The sequence below is a fragment of the Lactuca serriola genome, chromosome 5 (assembly GCF_051521515.1).
Source record: "Lactuca serriola cultivar US96UC23 chromosome 5, Lser_US96UC23_V15, whole genome shotgun sequence".
Classification (NCBI taxonomy): Eukaryota; Viridiplantae; Streptophyta; class Magnoliopsida; order Asterales; family Asteraceae; genus Lactuca; species Lactuca serriola.
Window position 1 is genome coordinate 139,288,550 of NC_136412.1, and position 19,030 is coordinate 139,307,579.

Below are 19,030 nucleotides of genomic sequence, written 5' to 3' on the forward strand. Positions count from 1 at the left end.
AAGGTCTTACATCATACCATAGGGGAAAATGTTGGCAGTTTAGAAGTCTAATATAGTACTTGAAAGACAGGAATAATTTACAGGCAAGTGCTACTTAGAGCATAGGTAAGAAAGCTATTCCTTGAGTCAAAAGAAAATATGTACTAAACATCTTCTAAAGGCGATAGGAATTCCTCGGGCGAACCCTCAGATCTGCCAGTTGACGAACCACATCTTGAAGGTGTCGCTCATAAGCCCTCTGGCGAACTCGAAGTTCTATGACTTCAGCTCGAGAAATAGATAGCTGTTGCTGCAGAGTCTCATTGGTTCTCTTGTTCCTTTCCATATCTTCTTCAAGACGGCGAATGCGGACCGTGTTGACACCAAATTTGGCATTAATCTCCATGATTCGGTTGAGGGCTGCTCGACCTTGCTCGACATTCCGCGCAATCCTGCGAGCAACAATGGGCAGGACTCGGTCAGCCGATCCTCCTTCGTTGAGGTTGTAAAAGCTTAGGTCTCCATTGAAGGGTAATGGTTGACCCTATTCATCACTCCAACGATTCAAGTTTGTTACCCACAAGGGTGTGGGACCTTGAAACGCGGGTCGGGGGTTGAGATTTGGAGCTTGACCCTCTTAGGGTAGGTTGTTGACTCCTTGCTCGGAGTCAGAACCATCCGAAAAGCCTTCAGCGATGTGATCATCCAAAGTAATTGGATGGTCATTTTCTGGCTCTCCATCTAGCCATCCAGCATCGCCCTGATTTGGGAAGTACGAGTCTCTAGGGATATGAAATCCATCCATGTTATCTACGCGAGAAGTAGGGGTAAAAGAATCAGTTTTAAGAGATGTACTAACTAATATAATTATAGTAACAAGAAATACTCCTATAGTATTTTAATTTATGTTTTGTTCTAAAGTTCTCATTGTAGTAGTGTTGGTAAGTTTTTAGACTTGTTGTCATACCACAACCATTCCTGGGCATATGCTAATCACTTCTCGGACCAGCATAGTTGATCAGGCTATGCCACTCCCAGAACTGACCATACCTCCCCAAGCCTATTTGTGATATTCAACAATCGTAATACTTTTGTTCTGTCCTAGTGACACAGATTTTAGAATGAATACAGGTATGTATACTTAGCTAAATATTTTATTATTTAAAAGTATAAACTCTAGGTCATAGTGTTTTAATCCCATTGTGTTTATAGTTAGTATATCTTTTATGGTTTGATATACGCAATTCACTATAAACAATGCTCTGATACCAATCTGTCACACCCCAAAACCAAGAACGGCGGAAACGTTTGGGGCAGAGGACATCATGTATTGTATCACAACACAATATAATAGTAAACGTGTAAACAACATCATCCATTGCATTAAATATATAATTTTAATACAAGTGTGTTCTTTGTAATGTAATAGACACCAAAAATGAATGATCAAAATAAAAGACGAGACTTTTTTGTGCTCCGTCTTCTCAAAACCTCTCACCGGTACCTGTCTACTGATGACATGAGAATACAAGTTATTTTGAAAGCATAGATCAACATTTAAGCTAGTGAATTCATAAGTATTTTAGTGTCTTTGATTTGTAAAACTGTAAAGAAAAGACTTGTAAATGTTTGATGAAAAAGTTCATATAAGTATGAAAACCCTAGGAAATCCCATATTTCCTACTAGTATATAATGTAGTCTTCTACCAAGACCCGATAGTGTTGGAGATTTGCTTCTCCGTATGAATGAAGGTTTTTCCCCATGTAACTATTATTATCAAAATATAGTCTACCTCATCGTTTATGTGAATGTGTCACAAGATAAAAGTAAAAGGGAAAATTATATAATCAATGAAATCGTTTATGTGAATGTGTCACAAAATAAAGGTAAATAAGAAATCGTATCCATTTGTCTAGGATAAACACGACATAGTAACTCGCCGAATAGTATAACCGTAGACATCCGTCAATGTGCATTTTCCCACTGTAGCTAACAACTGGGTGTAGAATGGTTAGTCCCGTATAGTATGTAGAAGTATCTCTTCATATAGTATGTAATAGTATCTCTTCATATAGTATGTAATAGTATCTCTTCATATAGTACGTAATAGTATCTCTTCATATAGTATGTATAAGTATCTCTTCATATAGTATGTAATATATTTGTATAGACTTATGAATGAACTGAATCTTGTATGTTCCAATTGTATTAGGAGTAGCAAGTACTATCACCTAAACTATACCTATTATAGTTTACTAGTAATGTAGTTTGAAGTGTCCATGTATGTTTATACACCTTTGTTATACAAAGTGTGGAGCTGAAGTCACAACTATTTTATCAATATATATATATATATATATATATATATATATATATATATATACACACACACATACATACTTACTACATACGTGTATAGATATGGTCTTTAAGAATACATAAGTGGAAAAGAGGTTTTGTAATACATTTAAAGGTTTGAAACATTAAATAATCATGACTTGATGTCAGTTTATAAAACGATTTAAAAGTAGTTTTCTTGATAAAACGGTTTGAAAGTATAGTAATTCCATATGTTTGCTAGTTATTAATCACATGTGACTGATATAATAACTATGAGATTCAACTTGTATTCCCCCTCATAAAAGCATTTAAATGTATTTAAAAGGTCGATTAAGGGGTATGAACTCACCTGAAATGAGTGATGCGATAGTAGGATCGGTAAAGGATGCTAAGTGTCCAGTGAGGACTTGAGCACACACAGATCCTATTTAACATATAAAGACATACATATGCTTACAATTAGTGTTTCTAACAACTAATTAGGTAATGGAACAACCTTAAGGACTAGGAAACTCTTGTATTGAAGTGTTAAACCACATAGGGTTGCACATAAGGGGGTGTAGGGCCTTACTTGGGAGTTTGTGGCCCATATGGTATGAACCACATGAGTTTACGGCCCAAAGACCCTTTCCTCATGAGTTTACGGCTGTAAACTCATGGTACTAAGTATCAAGTTGTGGTTTAAGGTCTTATAAGCCAATATGAAGTGTTTTATGATCAAGTGTAAGCCCTAGGAAGGAATGGTGGCACCATTGCACCACTAACTAGTGTTCACGTCCTAAGGACCATTTCCCCATGAGTTTATGGCCGTAAACTCATGGTATCTTGTACCAAATCAAAGTTTAAGGTCCCTAGCTTATGATAGAACTGTTCTAGACTTGATCCCAAGGCTTTGGAAGAGATTAAGGCTCATTAGGACCCTTAAATAGGGTGCTTAAGGCTCAAGAACACTAATGGGTGTTCTTGGTGAAATGAAGAACACTTGATTATCTATCAAATGAAGAGATTTCACAGATGAAATCATTCACAACCACTAGATAATGAAGTTTATTAACTAATCAAGGAAGAAATATTTACTAAGTTTGAAGATCTAGTGATGATACTTGAGAGAGAATGAGGTTAAGGACTTGAAAATGGTTGAAAATGACAAAAACGGCTAAGTGTTATATACTCCTTAGGGTTTACCTCCCTAGTACCATTTGGGCCATAAACTCCAAACTCTTGTAGTTTTGGAACTTAAATGTTGCATACTTTTCCCTAAAGTATCCTCTCTCCACTTATCTCTTGCAGTATTAGGCTTTAAACACTCAAACTGACTCCAAATCTGCTAAAATTTAGCAATTGAAAGTTTGACTTTGATTGAATGCAGGGATTGTTATAAGATAGAAATCTCGAGTTGTCACATGTCTACACAAAATATTGCTATTCGTCACCCTTCAAATACAATTCCTTGAATCGATCCCATATACCTTTTGCAGTATCACATGCACTAACAAGAGAGAATGTGGATGAGCAAAAGCAGATCAAAGAATACTCATTGCTTTTAGATGGCACATCGGCTTGATCTTCAAATCAGTTTCAGGATTGTCTGCAAAGATTGTATCATAATCCTTCTGGGTTTTGACTTCTTTCTTCGTTACTGAATACTTGTATGTTTCTTCTGTCATTGCATGCCATATTGTTGAGCCATGTTCTTCGATTCCCAGTACGTAATCTTCAAAGTGTATTTCCTAAACCTCATAGTCTTCTGGAAAAAGAATAGGAATCCTTGCAGTTGAACCAATGCTACAAGGGAGACTGAATGAAAGAGAGTAAAGATCGTTGTTAGCCATAATAACGAGAATTCAAGAAAACAAAATATAGAATCAGATGTGTAAACTAGAATTAAGTTCAAGGGTAAACTAGAGATCTAGATCTGGAATCTACAATCGATTGAGATGATTGAGACAACAAGAACAGATCTATAAAAATTGTAAAACCCTAATACAAAACCCTTTACTCGACAGAAGAATAGCGAATTGATTACACTATCTCCTACTTTGATACCAATTGTGAAAACAAGAAATATCGATAGATTCTATATTTATGAGACGTAATAAAGATATGAAACATTAATGATCAAAAGTGTGTCAAATGATTGTATTAAACACAACTGTAGAAGATTTCTTGGAGACATAACTTTTCTATGAGAGCTTCAAAATTTATAACCCTAATAAGTTACATGCATGATATTTATAGACTAAACTACACAACGATTCTAATCATGGACATGCCCATTTCAGAATCAAAAAACCCTAATAGCATACATTTGATTCAACACTTTATTAGGCATAACAATATTCATGAACGAATTCTTTATAAATAAGTAGGATCGAACATCACATCATATCACGTAAACGTAAAACCAGTACTTATTTAATTAAGTTAGATTTTATTTTACCAATTTATATAATAAAATATTTATTACCAAATATGTGAGGCAACAAGTTCTCTGCACCTGTGTGGATGGAGCGACAAAAGTTTTGAGAATTCGAGTAAGGTCACGACGAGACAAGCTGTTTATCATTACGATAAGTGTCAAGTGGAAGTGTAGTGATGTATGCAGCTGGGAGATCCTAACAAAGTGGTAGACTTGGACCTTGTTCATACATGCCACAATCAATTCGATCAGACACTCTCCATCTATTTTCATTGTTCAACTCTTTAACAACATGAAAAAACCATTGTTCGGCTCTTTAGGATAGAGGGAGGGCGTTATTTGTGAGAGAAATGAGAGATGAGAGAAACAAAGGGTTATAATTTCTTCTTAGTTGTCAAGAAAGGTAGATAGAGATGAAAATAGAAGAATTATAATGGAAGAAAGTGAAGAGAACACGTACGGTAGCAGGTTGCTTAGATAGCTTAAGGGGAGTGGAGACAACGAGAGGTGTCGTAAGAAGGGGAATGTCAAGCAACAAAAGGGGGTGGGTTGGGGAAGTAGATGGTTGGTGATGAATGACAATGACACTATTCATTATGTTGTAAATTGTATAGAAGCTATAACGCCTGGTTCCTGGTATGTATTTAAAATCATAATTTGTTTACTTTTGTAGAGAAACTCGACGACTTGGGATCCCCAGACTCGTCGAGTAGATATGATTTGGTGACACGGGTTAAGAAACCTACTCGACGAGTTGGGAGGCCTCAAATCGACGAGTAGGCTGGCAGAAATGAAGCCCTAATTTTCAGGGTTTTGTACCCTAATTTGTGCTTTCTATCATTTTGAGTGTGTGTGAGTATAAAGAGTGTTTTCTTTGGTGCTTTCTTGAAGGAGCTTGAAGTTTGGTGTTGCTTAGTTGAAGGGAGAAGCTTTGGATCTGGGAATTCCTCTGTTGTGGCAGCCATATGAAGGTATAAAGTCGATACCTTGACCATTTATTTGATAGATCTCTTTATTGAGAAGTTTATGCCCTTTAGTAGCTTATTTTGGAGTCATTCTTGGATTTGAGCATGTCTTGAAGTTATGACTTCAAATCTAGACATTTCATGGCCTTTTGAGACTTACAGTTTCCAGCTTTATCAAGTCTTTGCCCTCCTCCGTGCCCTAGGTCTCTTATGAAGCTTTGTTTTAGTGTTTTTAGCCTCTTGATACCATGCATGGACGTAAAGTTAGCAACTTTACGTGGTATCTCAGCCCTAAGGGACCAGATCTATGGTTTGGAGACATTAGAATCGCTTGGAAGTGACTGAATGAGTTAAGACTAGGAAAACTCGACAAGTTGCTTATACAACTCTGCGAGTTGGATCGTGGTCCCTCGATCTTTCTACGGTCTAGCATCCTGACTGAACTCGCGTCCTGACGGGAATTTCCAACCTAATCCCACAACAGAAGCTATCAAACACCAAGAAGACGCGAACCTAACGTTTGGGAAGTTTCCCAAACTCCCAACTCACACAACCATTAATCCAGACAGCCACTGGGGCCGCCTTCCTCTTCAGCGAGAATGTGAAGCTCGTCCTGTTTTCGCACCTACTTCTAGTCCTAAATCCCTGAACAATTCTCCCTTACTTTGATTCAACTAAAATCTTACAACACACAATATCGGAAGGATTCCCAATCCTTCTTATCATCAAATTATCAATCCGCTAGCAACCAACACTTATCACTGTTAGTGTTCCAAAACTAACAAATACTAAAGCAATACAACTCTTGAAGACTAATAGAACACTTCCCGAGTTCCAATCACACTTGCTACATCTACCGCAACTTGGGAACCCTCTATATAAAGAGACGACCTCACACTACTACTCTAAGATTCACGGTATGCAGATGGCATATAACCCGTACATAAGAAGAATATATAACTCCAAGATACACTTACTCATACCGGTGTAAGGGAAAACCCTATTCAACTTTTCGACTTATCGTATCAACTCGTCAAGTTCAAATAATATCCAGAAGATCGGGGAAACCCCGGGCCAACTCGCCGAGTTGGAAAGGTAACTTGTCGAGTTTTCCCAGTCAGAACTCATTCAACCACTTTCTAAGATGGTCTAAAGCTCCAAACTATAGATCTGATCCCCTAGGGCCGAGATACTACGTAAAGTTGTTGACTTTATGTGACATCCCCATTTTTACAGCCAGAAAAGACCGATTTCGTTTATGCTTTCTAATAAAAATCAGAGTAACTTCTTAAGAAAAGTATTGCGGAATTTGTTCTCAAAACAAAATATGATATACATTTATCAAATCATTTCTTAAAGAAATGCATTTTCATTATATTACAAAAACTTGGGATGTCATTCATCGATACAAACCATAAGCATAAACCAAGAAGAAATAAACATCTTAGGCCACAAAAGATAATATGGCCTCAAATCCATAATCTCTCGTCAAGTCATTCAACTATTCTTTTGCCACTACCTATAATACAAGAAACTGAGTGGGTCAGGCTGGGGAGGCTAGTGAGCATATAGGGTTTTCAACCCACAATAAATAAGTTTATTATTTTCAGCAATCATTAACCCGATTACCCGTTCCCGTTATCCTCACCTTACGTCCCTAAAGCATCTATCATAAGGGACCTATCCTAAGGAATTTCATCGGGATGACAACACTGTTTAGGGGATTCATCAGCAATACATGTCAAGTAAGGCAGCCATGGGGGGATGGAGTACATCTTTAAAAACATCTACAGGTTGCGAGCCTGATAGCGTTCCACTAGACTGCCTAGAAAAGTCTGTGGTCGCCATCTATACTCCGCTAGACGACTGGATCATCTTAAACATCGTAAACATCGAGGCCTCTCATCATTTTATCACACATCATCTATTTAATCTACCCATGTTCTACCCAACATATTTGTAGATATAAAATACATACACTGCCCAGATCTGAAAAATAATGTTTACATCTTGCATCTAGAATAACTTTCAAAGCATAAAATATTTATACAATCTAGATCTGAAAAATAATGTTTACATCTTTCATCCAACATAACTTTCAAAGCATAAAATATTTATACAGTCTAGATCTGAAAAATAATGTTTACATCTTTCATCCAGCATAACTTTCAAAGCATAAAATACATATACGGTCTAGATCTGAAGAAAAAGTTCAGATATGAAGGAAAGAAGTTTAGATCTTTCATCCAACATAGATCTCAAAGTATACGGTTTAGATCTGAAGAAAAAGTTTAGATTTGAGATGAGAAAGTGTAGATCTGAAGGAAAAAGTTTCAGATCTGTAAAAAGGAAGTTTAAATATTTCATCCAACATAGATCTCAAAGTATACAGTTAGATATGAAGAAAACGTTTAGATCTGAGATGAGAAAATGTAGATTTGAAGGAAAAAGTTTCAGATCTGAAAAAAAGAAGTTCAGATCATTCATCCAACATAGATCTCAGAGTATACAGTTTAAATATGAAGAAAAAGTTTGGATCTGAGATGAGAAAATGTAGATCTAAAGGAAAAAGTTTCAGATCTGAAAGAAAAAAGTATAGATCTTTCATCCAGCAAACATCTCAGATAAACAAATAAAATATATATACACATAACACATAATTTATATAAAATACTCCATATCTATGTGAAAGATGAAAGTGACTATACACTCACCTGATACTGAATGATTTGGACAACACCTCGCTTCTAAAAATAACCTTCTTTGACGAAACCAGGAAGTTTGCTTGAAAATCGGGCTCTGTGCAGGTAGAGTTTCAGACTGAAAAACTCTTTTTCTTGGAGACTCCGGGCTCTCTGAGGCTTTCTTCTAGTGCTAGGAGGTTTTCCTAGGCTTTTTTGGGGGGTTTGGGGGTGTTAGAGAGTGTTTAGAGAGAGAAAGAAGTGGGTTGAAGGTGTGAGAAACGAGCTACCTCCGCACCTCTATTTATAGGCTGGCTAGCAGCCCAACTCGTCGAGTTGACCTCCAAATCATTGAGTCCATGGCCAGGTGTCACCATTCTGGTGGCAGAACGTGGGTGGCCTACACTATACCACGTCATCCCTTTTGCAGCAGCACCATGCCGACTTCTAATCCCCGTAAATTTCGCATACGAGTTCCATTTTCGATATTCTTTATATCCATGCATAGGTAAAAATAAGAACTACAACTTTTCTTTTGTCTCCATCGGATAATTCTCGACCAATCTTAAATTTAACAGTATGAGGAGATTATACTGTTAAATGACCGCGTAAAATTCATAACTTCTACATACGGGCTCCGTTTTCGTCTTTATTTTTATCGTTAGGCTCCTATTATTGAGATCTTCAATTCTCTTTTAGGTCGCTTTAGCCAAAAATCACTTGATCTAAAATTCGAGTTTCGGGCTGTGCACTGCTGATCCGAAACTTCGAAAAATCAGAACTTCCTCATACGAAGTCAGATTTGGGCGTTCTTTTTATGCACGCTCTCAATTTAACGTATACTAAAACTTTTGTTTAGATTGATAAGGCTAAAAAGTCGTTTATCTTAAATTAACTATTTACGTTCCCCGGTGTCGTGCCAGTTTTGCCGTAAAACTTCGACAGGTCATAACATCTTCGTTATAACTCGGATTTTAGCGCTCTTTATAGATCTGAAATCATTGTTTCGACGACCAAAAATTTATGTATGGATATTGGTTTTATCTCACACTTTTTTGACGCTTATTTTTATCCTTTATTTATTGTACTTTTATAATTAAGTATAAAGCAGATAAATTCACATAATTCACACAATACTCAAACAATTCATCTTTATTATTTCAAAATGAGTTACATTTGTTGTAACATCCCGAGTTCAGGAGTGCAAGTTCAGGGTTCAAAGTGAAAATGTACAAGGGCAACTCGGCGAGTCCATGGGTGGACTCGGCGAGTAGAGTCACGACTTTGGTCGCGTGTTAAGTGGCCAACTCGGCGAGTCGGCGGCTGGACTCGGCGAGTTGGTTCTGGGCGAGGAAAACCCTAATCTTCGGGGTTTGTCCCCTATTTAAAGGATGTTATGCCTTCTCTTCAGCCTCTATTTACCCTGAGAGTTCCAGAGAAAACCCTAATCGTGAGAAACTCCATTATTCAGAGGATTGAAGCTTGGAAGAGGGAATTTGTGAAGAGAAGTTGGAGGAATTCGAGGATAGCACCAAGAGGGCTTGTGGATCTGAAGTCTACATCAGTTTAGGCTCATCTTTGGGGTAAGGATCCTCTGTCTTGAGCCCTTTTTCCCTATTGTCATCCATGGTGGTTGTTTTGGGGTTTTTGGAGGATTTCATGAGTCATTTCGGGATTGGAAGATGGATCTGAGGATGCTACCTCAGATCTGGAGTAGTGGTGATCCAAAATCGCATAAAGTCCCTGTTGATAAGTGATTGGTGAAGCTATCTTGTCCCCAACCCAAACCCTAAAGTGTAAAATGCCTAGATCTCTTTGGATTCACGTAAAGTTCGCCACTTTACGTGATGGATGGGTTGTAGGAGGCTAGATCTATGTTTTGGATCAATTGCATGTCCTGGAAGGTTCTGTTTGGAATGAGATCTAGAGGCACTCGGCGAGTCACAAGGTTGTACTCGGCGAGTTGCTTGAAGATGGTCTAAAACTCGGCGAGTTGGAAGAACAACTCGACGAGTAGGTTGAAGATAGCCTTGGACTCGGCGAGTCTGTTCTTGGACTCGGCGGGTCTGGTCGTGAGGTCCTATCCTTTCTTCTGGTTGAGCTGTGAATCAGTGAGTCAAGGGATGACTCGGTGAGTCGAGTGTGAAAGGAATCAGAGTTGGACTCGGCGAGTCTCGGGGTGACTCGGTGAGTCTCGTCGTGGATTGGGGAAAGTTCTGAGCATAGGGACTCGGCGAGTCATCGGGTTGACTCGGCGAGTAGAGTCAGCCAATGGTTGACCAGTTGACTTCCAGGGGCATTTTGGTAATTGTTGGATATTGTTTTGAGTTTAGTGTTTTGGTGGTTGGCCAGTGGTGGAGATCGTATCAGTGATCGGAGCAGCTTGGGTTATTTGTTTAGTCGGCAGTTTCGAGGTGAGTTATCCTCACTATATCAACAGGGTCTAAGGCACCAAGGCCGGCCCTTTATCGGATTGAGATCCGGGTATTTGTTGTTATGTTATTGCTTGATATGTTGCATCCTGGTAGCTAGGATGGTATACGTTAGAGACGTGTTGAGGTCGGTATCCTGAGATGTAGGGTGATGCTATGCTAGTGACCGATTAGGTCGGTATCCTGGTTAGGATGATGATATGTTATGTGATCTGTTTGATCGGTTTGTTGACTGTGAATTGTTATATGGCTGTATGTTTATGTGCACATGGTTGTTTGGACTGGAGTTGGGTTGAGGCGGGTCCTGCTTTGTGCTGTAGGCCAAGATACCCAGGGCGGACTGGTTGTCCCGAAGGCCCAGCGAGCGGTCCGGATAGGCTGTAGGCCCCAAGAGGGCGGACCAGACGTGCCGAGGCTCGGAGAGTGGACCAGGCCGACTGAAGGCCTGGTGCGGGCGGACCAGTCATACTATAGACTCAGAGAGTGGACCAGGTGGATTGAAGGCCCAGTGCGGGCAGACCAATCACTCTGCAGACTCGATGTATATGGCTAGACTCGGAGGGTGGAGCAGGTGGACTGTTGGCCGGTGCGGCGGACCAGTCACATAGTAGACCCGAAGTGCATGGCTGTTTTGTGAACGGATATGATATGGCATGTTATGCGTGTATGGTATATGTGGTTGGTATTTTGGGGATATCTCACTAAGCTCTCGGGCTTACAGTTGTCGTTTAATGTTTTTCAGGTTCTTCAGGAGACCGTGGCAAGGCGAAGGCGTGATCGTACTGCTGCTCATGTTTATGTTGTGATGTGATTATGGGAATACACTAAATAAATTGTATTGAAAACCTTTTTGTAATAATTTAAAGAGATCGGGTTGTTTTTGAAAAATTTAAATTGGTTGGAATTTTTCGGTCGTTACAAGTTGGTATCAGAGCCTTGGTTTGAGTGAATTGGAGGAACACTCGTGTGACTCCAGTCTCAAATCGAGGAGTGTTTTCAAAAGAGAATATAAAATGGTTTTCAAAATGAGTAAAGGAGGACGCGGAGGTACGATCAGCCGGATCCAGTAAGTAACCCCAAAATTCCATACATGATATTTGTTTTTGAGCTTTGATAGAACAGCATGCTAGTGCTAGGCTAGGAATCTTCAGGATTTCATGATAATGTTGCCTGATTTTTGATGCATGTTAGCCTAGGGTTTCCTTGTGGGAGATTTCCAGTGTTCCTCTAGTAGTGAGGGTTGAGCGTTTGTTATGCATGTTTTCACTAGGGTGTTGTGGTAGTACTTCATACAAATATGGGTAAGTGTGGAAGGTAGTATGGGCCCGTACTACTGAAAGCACAGGACCCAAACGCGTATCAGGGAAACCATGACCTCTAGGGTTGGATTGAGAGTTGGTTTCCGGGATAGTGGGTAGAATCTGAGATTTTGTGGTGTTTCTCAGTATCAAGATTCCGAGGCATGCTGGGGGTGGATCCGGGTCAGGATCGGGAGCAGGAGAGGGAGTTTCGGGCGGGTCAGTACCGACCGAGGTTATTGGTCAGATGAGCACGTGCAAGCTGGATGCGAGGATTCGTGAGATCCTGCGTGATCAGATTGCTGTGTTGTTCCGGGCTGAGTTGCCGGAACTGTCTGGGTCGATCAAGACCGTCATGGTTGAGTATTTTGATGAGCGCTATGCAACTCTCACAGAGACGGCTATCGCCTCGGCTACTGCGGCTGTAGCAGCGGTAGGGGGAGGAGCTGGTCGGGGTTTTCGGTATCGGTACTTCGATAATATGAAGCCTCCCACCTTTGATGGAGTTCAGGACCCGATTGTTGCTATGAGATGATTGTCGGACGTGGAGGGGTGTTTCTTCATGTGTTCATGCCCTGCTGATCAGAGGGTGAGGTGTGCTCTGAACCTATTGAGGCTCGGGGCGATGGATTGGTGGAGATTGACCATGGGGTCATATTCGGATGCGTAGAGGGCTGTAGTTTCATGGGATCAGTTCAGAGAGATGTTCAGCACTCGTTATGTTCCGCGAGTTTAGAGAGAGAGATTGGCTCAGGAGTTCCTTGAGCTGAAGCGGGGTTCGGAGTCGGTGACTGAGATCACCAAGATCTTCACTGAGAGGGCGATGTTCTTCCCTGAGTTCGCTTCGGAGCAGGCTCAGATGTCTCGATATCTGAGCATGCTCAAGAGGGATATCAGACAGTTTGTGTCTACACAGAGGTGCGAGACTTTGTTGGATTTGCAGGAGGCCGCCAGGCGGCGTGAGTTAAAGATTGAATTGTAGTTGCGTGAGCTGAGGCAGGCTCCGGTGCAATCGCAACCGGCGCTGAAACAGTCCAAGACTGTTGATTCTAGGGTGGGAGATCAGAGCAGCCACGCTTGTGGGAAGTGTAGGAAGGGTCACACCGGAGTTTGTAAATCCGGTGGTGCATGCCGCAAGTGCGGAAAGGAGGGGCACTATGCGAGGGATTGTCAGCAGTCAGCGCCGGTTCGAGATTTGAGGATTTGTTATCATTGTCATCAGGTTGGGCACTTGAGGGTCAACTGTCCACAGTTTGTTGCAGGACCGGTGCAGGCTCCAGCACCGGCCACTTTGAGGATCACGGGTGGAGGTCAGGGTGGAGCGGAGCCTCCAAGGGCTCAGGGTCGTGCTTTTCAGCTTGCAGCAGAGGAGATCAGAGCAGTGCCGGATGCAGTTACGGGTTTGTTTCTTTCTTGATGTCTTGTTTATCTTATGGTTATTGTGGAGTATTGTTTATCTGCTAGTCTCATTGTGTGTTTTTCGGTGCAGTATTCGTTGTTCTTTGAGGGTTATGGCTTGGTTACGGGTTAGTGTTGGGAAGTTCGTTGGTTTTACTTCATGGGGGTTATTAGTGGAAATCTGGCGTTGGTCTGAATGTCAGGTAGCATCTGCATTCTGAGGAGTGTTTAGCCCCAGATTGAGGTTCTTTTGAGCTCGGGTCGATCTGCGTTGATATGTGTTTTGTGAAGGTTGTTTGCGCTTGCGGGACGCAGTTCGCGTGTAGGTGATTGTGTTGTGTAAGGTTGTTGAGGGAGGTCGATGATGGCGACCGGTGATTGATAGTCAGTGCTATAAGTGGGGGAGAATTGTAAAATTCTCCGGAAGATCGATGAGCATTGGAGGTTGTTTAGCTGCTTGGGATTCAGCAGTGTTTTGCGAGCCAAGAGGGTAGGCTGGTATGAGTAAGTGGCAGGCATGCGGGGCGGGATACAGACCTAGAGCATTTGATTGCGGAGGGCCTGGGATTAGGCCAGGATTGAGTATGTATGATGGAGATAGAGTTCGGAACCCCTAGAGGGCTAGAACAGTATGCATGGGAGGGTTTTCCGGAGAGATAACTCGGAATGATGGATGCTAGTTTAGCGGACTGGATAGACTGAAGGCTGGTAGGCGTACCAGTCAGGCCGAAGGCTCATAGAACGGTCCAGCCAGGCTGAAGGCCCTGGAGGGCAGTCCAGATTGGCTGAAGGTTCTGAGAGTGGTCCAAATTGGCTGAAGGCCTGGTAAGGCGGTCCAGTCATGCTGAAGACTCTGCAGGTATTGTTAGATCGGTTCGAGGAAATGGATTGAGTATGTCGCGATATGTTAGCATTGGAACGTCTGGCCCCGGGTATTGATCTTGATTAGTGGAGATGGTGCATGGACTCGAGAGTCCTTGCGATCAGATTCAGAGCATGTGTGTTGCATGGATAGTGGTTATGCTATAAGGGAGTGGTGTAGCATCGGGCGAGCACCGTGGCACTTGTTGCAGTGACAAGGTAGCCAAGTGGATTCCCTTGGTAGGGAAAGAGAGAGGAATGTAGCTCCGAGAGGGAGTGTAAATTCACAGAAGTGAAAGAGGCGGTGCAGAGTTATGGTTGGAGTGATCCAATTATGGTCATTGAGCAGCGTGATTGCGGCAGTGGTATGGAATCACGTCCGGATGGGATGTCTGCTGAGGTTGCGGAAGGATTTCCGCGAGGGTAGAGCCAAGAGGCTCGGAAAGGATGCTGGGATGGAGTCTTGGATTTCCAGTTTGATTCTTATCGAGGAATTGTGTATGTAGTGGTGATTCATCCTGGGGGATGTTTGGAGGTGTCGTTAGTGTGGCGGGTATTCCCATTCCGAGGGTACTAGAGCTGGTTCAGCATGTGCATGTGATTGCTAGAGGAGAACTCATGGGAGTTGCTCTGAGGCTGAAGAATGTGTCATTCTGTCAGCAAGGAGTGGATAGAGTTGGACTCGGATCGGGAACCCGGTGGTTCAGGGTTATATCTAGCTCATATGGGTTGAGTGATTGTTGTGATTCGGAGTAGTGTTGCATTATGGGTAGTACTCAGTTGATAAGTGTGGATATCAGAGATCGAAGCCGGTGGCCGGCTTGAAGCGGTAGTCGGAACACCGAGGGAAGGAAAAGTGAGTTTCGGGTTTCTATGGTTGTGCTTTGAGGAACCTGGTTTGGTTAATGCCAGGTGGTGGATGTGAAGTCTACATCAGTTTAGGCTCATCTTTGGGATAAGGATCCTTTGTCTTGAGCCCTTTTTCCCTATTGTCATCCATGGTGGTTGTTTTGGGGTTTTTGGAGGATTTCATGAGTCATTTCGGGATTGGAAGATGGATCTGAGGATGCTACCTTAGATCTGGAGTAGTGGTGATCCAAAATCGCATAAAGTCCCTGTTGATAAGTGATTGGTGAAGCTATCTTGTCCCAAACCCAAACCCTAAAGTGTAAAATGCCTAGATCTCTTTGGATTCACGTAAAGTTCACCACTTTACGTGATGGATGGGTTGTAGGAGGCTAGATCTATGTTTTGGATCAATTGCATGGCCTGGAAGGTTCTGTTTGGAATGAGATCTAGAGGCACTCGGCGAGTCACAAGGGTGTACTCGACGAGTTGCTTGAAGATGGTCTAAAACTCGGTGAGTTGGAAGAACAACTCGGCGAGTAGGTTGAAGATAGCCTTGGACTCGGCGAGTCTGTTCTTGGACTCGGCGAGTCTGGTCGTGAGGTCCTATCCTTTCTCCTAGTTGAGCTGTGAATCAGTGAGTCAAGGGATGACTCGGTGAGTCGAGTGTGAAAGGACTCAGAGTTATTGGACTCGGCGAGTCTCGGGGTGACTCGGCGAGTTGAGTCGCGGATTGGGGAAAGTTCTGAGCATGGGGACTCGGCGAGTCATCGGGTTGACTCGGCGAGTAGAGTCAGCCAAGGGTTGACCAGTTGACTTCCAGGGGCATTTTGGTAATTTTTGGATATTGTTTTGAGTTCAGTGGTTTGGTGGTTGGCCAGTGGTGGAGATCGTATCAGTGATCGGAGCAGCTTGGGTTATCTGTTCAGTCGACAGTTTCGAGGTGAGATAGCCTCACTATACCAACAGGGTCTAAGGCACCAAGGCCGGCCCTTTATCGGATTGAGATCAGGGTATTTGTTGTTATGTTATTGCTTGATATGTTGCATCCTGGTAGCTAGGATGGTATACGTTAGAGACCTGTTGAGGTCGGTATCCTGAGATGTAGGGTGATGCTATGCTAGTGACCGGTTAGGTCGGTATCCTGGTTAGGATGATGATATGTTATGTGATCTGTTTGATCGGTTTGTTGACTGTGAATTGTTATATGATTGTATGTTTATATGCACATGGTTGTTTGGACTGGAGTTGGTTTGAGGCGGGTCCTGCTTTGTGCTGTAGGCCAAGATACCCAGGGCGGACCGGTTGTCCCGAAGGCCCAGCGAGCGGTCCAAATAGGCTGTAGGCCCCAAGAGGGCGAACCAGACGTGCCGAGGCTCGGAGAGTGGACCAGGCCAACTGAAGGCCCGGTGCGGGCGGACCAGTCATACTATAGACTCAGAGAGTGGACCAGGTGGATTGAAGGCCCGGTGCGGGAGGACCAATCACTCTGCAGACTCGATGTATATGGCTAGACTCGGAGGGTGGACCAGGTGGACTGTTGGCCGGTGCGGCGGACCAGTCACACTGTAGACCCGAAGTGCATGCTGTTCTGTGAACGGATATGATATGGCATGTTATGCGTGTATGGTATATGTGGTTGGTATTTTGGGGATATCTCACTAAGCTCTCGGGCTTACAGTTGTGGTTTAATGTTTTTCAGGTTCTTCAGGAGACCGTGGCAAGGCGAAGTCGTGATCGTACCGCTCCTCATGTTTATGTTGTGATGTGATTCTGGGAATACACTAAATAAATTGTATTGAAAACCTTTTTGTAATAATTTAAAGAGATCGGGTTGTTTTTGAAAAATTTAAATTGGTTGGAATTTTTCGGTCGTTACATTTGTTGACCTAGACTATCACATCATCTACTAATGCTTAGCCCAGAAACACGGGCGTTACACTTTATGTATGTGCATGACATTAAGGGGGATAAAACACTCAATCATAGCTTCTTAAGGGATTTAGGACATGAAGGAAGGCCAAGACTTGATAAACTTGGATGTAAAACAGAAATCCCGGTCAGAGACCACCGACACTGACACCCCTTGCCTGACTACCACCTCTCGCACAGAAATATCTACTAATTTCTCGACATAGATGCTCTCGGAGATCGAAATAAAATGAGCACTCTTCGTTAACGTGTTCACAATGACCCAAAAGGCATTGACACCCCTCGTCGTCCTCGGTAACTTCGTGATGAAGTCCATGGTGATCTCTTCCCATTTCCACATAGGAATGGGTAGTGGCTGAACCTTGCCGTGAGGCCTCTAATGTTCGGCCTTGACCTTCCTGCAAGTCAAGCACCACTCCACAAACCACGTGATCTTCCGTTTCATGCAGGGCCACCAGTAACTCAGCCTTAGATCTCTATACATCTTCGTTACCTCTGGATGAATTGAGAACTTGGACTTGTGCACCTCCTCCAAGATCTTTTGCCTCACTCCCCCAGATACCAGTACCCACACCTGGCCGCACTATGTCAAAAGATCCCAACCATCCCGAACAAACAAGGGAATCTTACCTCGAGTCCACTCTATCTTCCAATTCTCTTTTTTCAAACCCTCCACCTGAGCCTCCTTGATCATATCCAACAAAGGGAAATCACCGTCATCCTAAAAAATCATCTCCAATCGGAGTACTCGCCGCCTTGCGTCTCAATACATCAGCCACCGCATTGTCCTTCCTTGGGTGGTACAAAATCTCGCAATTGTAATCTTTCAGTACATTCAACCACCTCCTCTACCGCATGTTGAGGTTCTGCTGATCCATCAAATACTTCAAACTTTTTATGGTCAGTAAAGATGGTGCACCGAACTATGTACAGGTAATGCCTCCGGATTTTAAGGGCAAACATAACTGCCCCTAATTCCAGGTTGTGAGTGGGGTAATTCGCCTTGTAAGGCTTCAACTGCCTCTAGGCATACACGATCACATGCCCCCTCTGCATAAAAACCGCCCCTAACCCCAAGATAGACGCATCTGAAGGGTTTTAGTATACCACAACATCCTATGGTGCACATAGAACCCTAAATTCTTTGGATCTATGTTTTCTCTAATTATACATGCAATATTGTTTCCAAAGCATTAAGCCTAAAACTAGCATGCAATCGACATAAACAACATAAAATACTAGCTAGGATCTTACCTCTTCATGTAGCTTGTAGAACTTGTTGTATTTAGCCTTTAAGAACTTAGTGCCCCAAGTGTGACACCTGATATGGTTCACAACACACCATAGACAAATGATGACTTTTGAGAGAGTTTATACACACTAAAAATCGGTTATAGTCTTCTAATGATCAATAGGTTCCGATTTTAGTAGCCTAGGGTCTTCTTATATAGTGTGGCTAGGATTAGGGTTACATCCATCTAAACCCTAATGTGAATGACTTTTCATCTTACTTAGGATCCATGGGTTAAAACCTCAATGGACTACCATATTGGTTTAGCCCATCCTAAATAACCATAAGACCACACCATAAGAATGATTGATTTACCAAATCCATCCACTTACATTTAATTAGTCTCTTTTGATCACTAAATTAATTCCAAATTAATTCTTGATTAATACTAATTAAATAATATGATTTCATATTAATATATTAGAACTTATAACATATTAATAAATCATAAATAACCTTTTCTCAAAAGTCCATCCTATCAAATTTGTCGTGGTGATATGCAACCCAAATGGACCATGCTACTCTCAGGTCAAGTACATGCCAATTATAGTTATGGGCTTAGACACCTAATACAGTAGTCTCCCACT